Here is an 8796-nt window from a genome sequence, read left to right as displayed (position 1 = left end):
AAAAAAAGTCATGATAACTATCAGTAGTCCAGAATGCAGTGGGTGACCTTCACATCTTCCATGTATGACTAAGTTCTAAGTGCCTCATAGCACCTACTTCAGTCACCTTTATACTTGGGGTCAGCCACTATAGGAATTATTAATATGTAGCTGGTCCTGTGAATGTAGTGAGGTAATAACTTCTTGGGACCAAAGGAGGCAAATATTCCTGATTACTGATGCATGGTCTGGGACAGTGATAGCAAATCTTTTAAAACTTTTAGACACCATATGCTGTGCCCCACCCTACCTGCCAGACTGAGTACCATGCTCTGACCAACCCTCTCCCCACCTTGCCCTAGACATGGGTGGGAGAAAGGGAGGGAGTGGCCCCAGCACTCTATTCAGGGGAGAGAGTAAGTGCTTCCATTGGGCTGCTGAGAAGGGTGGGGCTCAGTGGAGACAGAGAAGGGAGCAGCTCTGCCCTAGTCCCTCTTCCTTTCTAGTAACAAACTCTGGCAGGCAATGGCACATATGCCCACAGAGAGGTCTCTGCATGCCATCTTTGGCTCCCATGCCATAGTTTCACCATCATGGTTCTAGGAGCTGTTTCCTGTTCCTAGATGATGGCAAGCAGCATCACTGTTAGAATGTATAGGGTGGATAAGGGTGAGGGAGTAATGCTGCTTCCTGGAACAAACTTTCTTACCAACCAAATTACTCATTACTTTTCTTGAATATAATAGTGTCATTGAGCTGATAAAGTAAATTATCTATCAAGTCAAGCCAAGCATCTATTAAGCTCCAGCTATATGCCAGGCCAATGCTAAGTGCTGGGATACTAAGAGAGGCAGTTCATGGTCTAATGGGGAAGACTACAAGCAAATTACAACGTACAAGTGAGATACCCAAGATAAATTGGAAATGATCTCAAAGGAAGGTGCTAGTTAAGTCTTCTTATAGAAAGTGGGATTTTAGCTGAGACTTGAAAGAAGCCAGAGAATAGGAAGGGGAGGTAAAGCGATAGAGTTCCAGAAAAGGGGACAGCTAGTGAAAATGCAGATTAGGGAGATGGAGAGTCTTATTTGAAGAACAGTAAGGAGGTCAGTGTCACTAGACTGTAGAGTATGCGGAAGGGAGGAATATATAAGAGGATAAGATAGAAAGAGATCAAGTTATAAAAGAACTTAAAAGGCAAACAGAGAATTTTATTTTTGATCTAAGAGTAATAGGAAGTCACTGGAGTTTGTGGAATGGATGGTGGTAGTTGATGTGACATTGTCAGATCTGTGCTTTAGGAAGGTCACTTTTTCCAGGCATGGTGTGACATGCCTACAAATCCCCCTACTGAGCAATCTGAGGCTACTGGAATGTTCTGAGCTATAGTCAGGTTCAAGGTAATCTCTGTCCCTGTGAAGTTCAACTAGTATACCCTAATGAGGATGGGGTTACTGGGTTGCCTTAGGATGGGCAAACTAATTCAGAATGGAAAAAATAGAATAGGTTAAAAGTTCTGTGTCAAACAATATTGGGGTTCAGTCTGTGAGTGGTCATTGAAGTTCCAGCCTGAGCAAGATATGGAAATGTTCTCAAAAAAAAGGAAAATAATTTTAGTAGCTGAGTGAAGGATGTATTAGAATGGGGAGAGTCTTAAGGCAAGGAGAATGGCCAGTACCCTATTTTAATAGTTTAGAGCAGCACTGATGAAATATTGGCATGTGTGCCCAGCTGGAACTCAGGGAGTTGCTCTATTCCTTTTCTTCACAGCACTCAAGGACATCTTTTTTGCATTGCCCCTCTCCCTCCCCCAACTCTGTCCAGCCACCTGAAGCAAGCACTTCCTCCCTCTGCTCAGGTAATGGGGAGGAGGGGAAGGGAAGACTCATAGACAGTTTGAATTTGCCCTCTGGGCACTTGAACTGGAGAACCTTTGCTAGTCTAGGGGGAAGTGATAAAGGCTTACCCTAAAGTGTTGGCAATGTCAAAGGAGAGAAGGAGGTGTATAGGAAAGATGGTGCATAGGTATACTATATACTATATAGGATTTGGCAACTAATTACATTAGGGGGAGTGGTGACAGAGACTGAGTGACTGGAAGGATGATGGTGTCCTTGACAGTAATGGGAAAATTAGGATATAAGGGAGGGTTTGAGGGGAAAGACATCAGCAAAGTTTTGGTTGAAACCAAAAGCAAAAATGATGAGCTTAAGATGTCTAAGGGACATCTATTTTGGGGTACCCAACAGGAACCTGGAAATTATCCAAGGTTTTTGAGTATGTGTGACAATGTACCTCTTCAATGGGATAAGAGTTGAATATACCTGAAAATGTGTGTTTGTGTGTGTTATAATTCAAAATAGTTATGTCAACAAAGAGAATAGAATGTCCTAGATGTAAAGATAAAATTGTAGGCATTGTAATGTTTTCTGGCTATGAATTTTCTTCTTGCTCTATCTCTGGAGGCCATTTCCTTAAGGAGGTAGATTATCACGTCAGTTCTTCTGGGGACTCATTGCTTTTGGGACTATCCTTTGCTTACTAATGAGAATAGATGGAGAGAGAGGATCATGTAAGCCCAGGGAGTGCCACCCTTCTCTTAGGTAAGCTCAGGCCCAAGCTTTCCAGGCCTATACCTGAGGTAACAAAATTATCTTCTTCTTAATCATTCTTGTTGCCAACTTAGTGGTAACAAGACTTTCCCCGTAACTGTTTGCACTCAGGCTGACTTTATTAAAAAGAATTTTGTTTCCATAAGAATTGTTCCCTGAGGTATATCATTTTATATATATATATATATATATACACACACACACACATATCTTCAAACATTGTTCTAGATCAGGGAATCAGGGATCATTAACCTGGGGCCTGTGGACTTTTTTCCTTATATTTTTATAACTTCAATATAATTGATTTCCTTTGTAATCCTCTGCATTTTATTTTATCCATTTAAAAGTATTTTTCTGACAAGGAGCCTAGTGGTTTCATCATCATTTTTATCAACAATTAGCTCAATACCTGGTGATTAATAAGTGCGTGTTGATTTGACTGATTCAACCAGACTGCCAGAGGAGTTTATGATACAAAATAAGGTTAAGAAGTCCTCATCTAGATGATCTTGACAGGTCCTTTCCAGTTCTAACATTCTATAAATCAGCTACAGTTGTGATTATATAATATGCATGTGCATCATGTTAAGAGAACCATGTATGAAAGAATACTGATTTTCCTGAAATTAAATCAGAAGTTCAAATAAAACAAGAAAACATTTGTTGGTAATAATGGACAAGTGGATGAACTATAGAGTTATTTTCTTTTAGTGCATTTAAGTAGTCATTGTGAGCACTGGCCAGCACTCATTTAAAGGAAAGGAACAAGCATTTAATAAGCACCTACTATGTTCCAGGAACTGTGCTAAGCACTTTATAAATATCCCATTTCATAGTATGATAGAACTTTGCTTTTGGTGTAGGATTCTGTGCTAAGTGCTGTAACACTGAAAATCTAGGTTAATCTTTTCTTCATAGCTGTTGATGGATTCCACCCTTGCCCCACCCATTTGTCAGAGTGTTTGGAATGTATCCATAGGATGCTTTCATTCTGCCGTTAATGGAATAACATGCTAAAAGCAGCATCTGTTTTATTGTAGCTTTTAATTGCTAATCCACATTCCCCTGCTTTGCTTTCTCATTTCTAAAACCTTTACATAAGTTTGTAAGTGGTGAACTATAATGCCCTTTCCTATGCAAAATCATCAAACCCTGGGTCACTTAGAAAACACATTGAGGAAGTTTTATTTTACTCAGATGGAGGTAAAACTATGGGAGTACTTCATTCAAGAACATGGCTAATTCAGCCTTGAAATGTACAATATTTGCATTAGTATGAGACATATTGTTTCAGTGAGAGAGGGAAAATTTATCTAAAGTATAGAGATAATGTTTGAGTTGGGTTTTTGGATTTAGTTATTTAAGCTAGAATTTTTGGGCAACTGGATTTGGCCTTTAAGAATAGACCCTACTTCAGTGATGGCAAATCTATGGCACAGGTGCCAGAGATGGCATGCAGAGCACTCTCTGTGAGTACTCAGCCACTCTCCTTCCTTACCCCCACCCCCAGAGTTCTTTACTAGAAAGGCAGAGGGTCTTGGGCAGAGCTGCTCCCTTCCCCCTCTCCATCATGCCTGATGACATTTTTTTACATCCCCTACCCCTCTGCACAGCAGCCCAATGGGAGTGCACAGGAATTAAGATGGGCAGTTCATAGGTGGCAGAGCTGGAAGGGAGCAGAGAGCTTGGGCCACTCTCCTCCCCCTCTCTATACTTCCTGAGGATATTCCTTACTTCACCCAACCCTCCATCTAGCAGCCCAGTGGGAGCACTTCCTCCCTCCCCTGTGTGGAGTAAGGGGGGGTGGCATACCCAACATGTGGGGGGAGGGGCACTGCACTTGGTCTAGGGGTGGGGTATGGGTGGGTCCTGGCAGTCCATCTCTAAAAGATTTGCCATCACAGCCCTAGCTGTTTTCAGCAAGCATTGTCATGGCAGATTCTATCATTCAGGCAAGATCAGAGCAAATAAAACTACCAGTCTAGAGAGGCAGAAAGGTCTAGTTAAAGGAGAGCTGAGCTTAAAATTTAGAAGTACTGGGCATAAATTTTCATTTTGATACAAATTGACTAGATGGCCCTGAAAATCTCTCCTGTTACTCACTCTGACAATCAATTAATATTTAAATGTCCACTGACACTGAATTTGAACTAGCAATTTATTGGGATAAAAACAAACAAACAAAACAAAACAAAATCCCTGATCTCAAGGAGCTTACATTCTATCAGAGGAGACACACACATAAACATGCATAATCATTATTTATGAAAATGTAGGTGTGCGTATGCATGCATATATCTACATATGTTTAGATTAATAAGATTAAAACCACATTAAGACTTTTGGGGACATCATATAATATATATTTACACAAACACATATATAAATATACAGACACATATAAAATGAACATGAGGTAATTGTGTAGGGTCAGACACTATTATTGGGGGGAGAAGAGGTATCAGGAAAGGTGATGCTTGAACTGAGTCTTGAAGGAAGTAAGGAATCCTACAAGGCAGAGAACCTGGAGAGAGTAGTATCACAAAAACAAAGTATATATCAAGGAGTCACAACAATATCATTAAATTTGGTACCAGTATCTAGAGAGAGCAATTTCATTTATGAGATCAGAAGTCTGATTGCAGAGTTAAGAGATTGAGAGTAAAAGAAGCTGTCTATCACCTGTAGACAACTTTCTCAAGAGAATAAATAGGAGATTTTACAGTGCTAGAGCTTCATCACCAGGAGTTCACTATATCCAGTGAAATTACATTTCCAGTTCAATCTTAACCCTCCCCTCGCCCCTCCTACCATCTTCAAAAACAGCTCCTGTTCTTTTAAGACTACATAAGAAGACAATTACAAAAACACAAAGGATTGGGCCAACTTTGAGCCAAATAATGTGTGGAGATATTAAGCCTTTGTACATGAATTGGTAGGTGTGCATGAGTGAGTAGATATGTAAAGTGTATTATTTTGTGAAAATGACTTTTCTAGCTGCCTCACAGAGATCAGGAAATTTAAGAAAGGAAAGTTCATTTGTACAAAATGCAAATTCTTCTATAGATAGTAGTCTATCAAACCATCCTGGGTATTTATCCTCCAAGTAGGCCATTTGCTTGCCCAGTCAAATGCACACATTGCTTTGTTCTACTGAATTCACACTAGTTCTTTACTCTCCACCCATCTAATGTAATAAGAAATTTCAGCTTGCCATGGTCCAAAGGGACAGGCTAAAGAACATTATCATCTCAGGTAGGTGGCTTTGATGGAGGCCAGGGTCCCAACTTGTGGTTTCCCCACTTCAACAATAGCAAAATGAATCAATCCATCCCTCCCATATTGGGAAAATAACTCAAGTACTGGTGGTGAGCCAATACATGAAGTAAGAACACTAAGCCACTTTTTAGTACTAGGGACTAGTTGGTATTTTCATAGGGAAAAAATAAGAGGCAAGCAGGATGTGTTAGAAAGAATCCTAGACTAAGAGGGAGAGAGCCTGGGGCTAATGCCAATTCTGTCCTTTCTGGGTCTCAGTTTCTTCAAATGTAAATTGATAGGATTTGTTTAAATGACCTCCAAAGTCCTTTCCAAGAGGACCCTTGTATGGATTCAGGAACATATACAGTCATTAGGAAGGAAATCCCATACACCCTGCCTCTCCTTTCTGTCACATTTACACACAGGAAATAGCCTGATCTGCAGTGTTATCTTATAGAATCACAAGACAGCCACATGCACCATCTGAATGACTAATATCCCCTTCCTGAAGGATTAGAAGTAGTCAATCCCATAGACTATAGGGAGAAATGTCAATATGAGAGAAAAAATATAGAGATTTTTTCCAGGAAAAGGGGATTCTTTTTGGCCTTTGGTTGCCCTCCTCTCCTTTTGACCTCTGCTTTGACATGGGAGTGATGGGTGAGTCGGATTCTCTTAGTAGAAGAATGAGAAGCTTTGAAAGGTAGGCTCTGTCAGAGACTCTCCAGAGCCTAATTCCTACTCATCTCAATTACCCAGGCTCAACACAGCATTCTTCTCAGCTGTTTGTATGGCTGAAAGCGACTGGTGGGAGGGAAGAAAAGGGGGTAGCTGGGTTGGTTAAACTTTAACCACCTGGCTGATGACATTTCAACAGGGCATTTTTCGTGACTACCTAGAGGAATGATTTACATTGTGCTAAAATGCCTTTCCCCTCTTCTGCTGCCTCTTTCTCATTAAGATCCCCTTCAGCCCCACAGCCAAGCTAAGTCTTTAGTAGAGCTGAGACTTTGATCTTCTCCAGGGCCCGTCTCTCCTTCCACTGACTGTGGTCACTTGGATTACAGAGGTCACAGGTTAGCAAGAGCAGATTTGGCCCAAGACCTGACCCACAAGGCTACTTTGGCCTCCTTTGATGAATCTCCACAGCCAAGTACAATGAGGAAAGGGGCCAGAGCCAGGCCTGGGATGTCTGGGAGCAGAACTGCCTGCATTGCTGTCATCTTATTCTGATGACTTCTGTATTCAGAAAAGAGCAAGATAATCCAGCCTTCAGACTAACTTTATGGGTTTCTGCCCACCCCTCCTCCTTCCCACTTCGAGCTTGTCTCTTCAATCTCCTTATGGTCTCCATAGGGAAAGGAGGCTCCAGTGCTAGTTTTAATCCAGCTGTTACAGATCACACTAATGGATGATAATTTTTAAAAGAAATATGGATGTGAGAAGTACAACTTTAATTTTAAAAAATAGCGCTAAGTATGACTGAAGGCAACATGGTCAGGGAGTATTTGTAGTCAATGAATGCCCCATCTTTTGACATTTTAAAACTCATTCACTGGGAACACCCCACCCTCACACACACACTTTTTTTTAAAACTCTTACCTTCTGTCTTAGAGTCAATACCAAGTATTGGTTCCAAGGCAGAAGAGCATAAGGGCTAGATAATTAGGGTTAAGTGACTTGCCCAGGGTCACACGTGTAAGAAGTATTTGAGGTCAGATTTGAACTCAGGATTTCACATCTCTAGGCCTGGCACTCTCTCCACTGAGTCACCTCACTGCCTCTGGGGAAAACTGTTTGCTTGGTTTTTCCTTTTTGCTTAATTAGCATTTTACCTGTTTGGTCATCTTAATAATAACAGCCTAAAGTACTTAAGGACTTTATAGGTACAAGGAACTTCCACGTTAGATTATCTAATGTAGTCCTTATAATAGTCCTGTAGGGTAGGTACAGCCTATTGGCCTATTCTGAATACCATCCTATAGATGAGGCCATGAGAGGCTAAGTATCTTTTCCCAAGAGGTATGGTTAGTAGAGACCAGAGCCAGTACTTCATTCTGACTCTTCTGATCCTAAGTCCTATGCTCTTAACTCACCAACATGTTGGAAGAATCAATAAACAAAGAACTCATTTGGATATCAGTGGTACTTGATAGTTATGGTTTTCATGTATAAGAATTTTATCTGGTTTAAAGTATGACTCCGAGATCTGGAAGTAACCACTCAGTCCAACTCTCTTATTCAGCAAATGAGGAAACTGAGTCCTAAGGAAGTAATTTCTTCAAAGACACATAGCTGGTAAATACTTCAGAGGTAGGATGTGATTTCAATGCCTCCTGTTCTCAAGCAAGTTCTCTCTCCACCATATCATATCGCCTCCAATCCTTTCCTTTGATGAAAAGACAAAATTGCTATCTTTAGCATAGAACCAAATACCCAGGAGACATGAAGCAGAAATTAAAAATGATTTTGAAAGTTCTCTCTTTCTCTACTGAGAGAAGCCATGGAATCTATCTTGATGCCATAAAAATTGGGGAGACTTAACTACTGGACATAGCTTAAGTAAGTTCTTCTTAGAACCAAGAAAGTGGTGAAGACTCATCTCATCAAATGTCTTTTGACACTGTGAAATGATGAGCTTATGATCTCAGCTCTCACTATATACTTGATAGTGTCAAGCACCATGCTGTAGCATACATAGTACTTCTAGTTCTCATCCTCCTCTTCCCTTTAGAAATTTATGGTCCAGAATTATAGGTCTGATGATTTGGATTCTATCTCTTTTAAATAAAAAGCTTATAGTTTTGTGTTGTTTTTTTTTAATGGGAGAAAACAATATTTCTCTTGGCTTACTGATGAAAACAAAGGAGTAGAAAGAGAATCAGTGATGAGCCCAATTTAGATTGAGGAGTCCTTGGTTATGGCATGTAACTACTCTTCTATTGA

The sequence above is a fragment of the Gracilinanus agilis genome, chromosome 4 (genome assembly GCF_016433145.1).
Source record: "Gracilinanus agilis isolate LMUSP501 chromosome 4, AgileGrace, whole genome shotgun sequence".
Lineage (NCBI taxonomy): Eukaryota > Metazoa > Chordata > Mammalia > Didelphimorphia > Didelphidae > Gracilinanus > Gracilinanus agilis.
The sequence above is the reverse complement of the archived record's forward strand: the minus strand, read 5'-3'. Positions refer to the sequence as shown.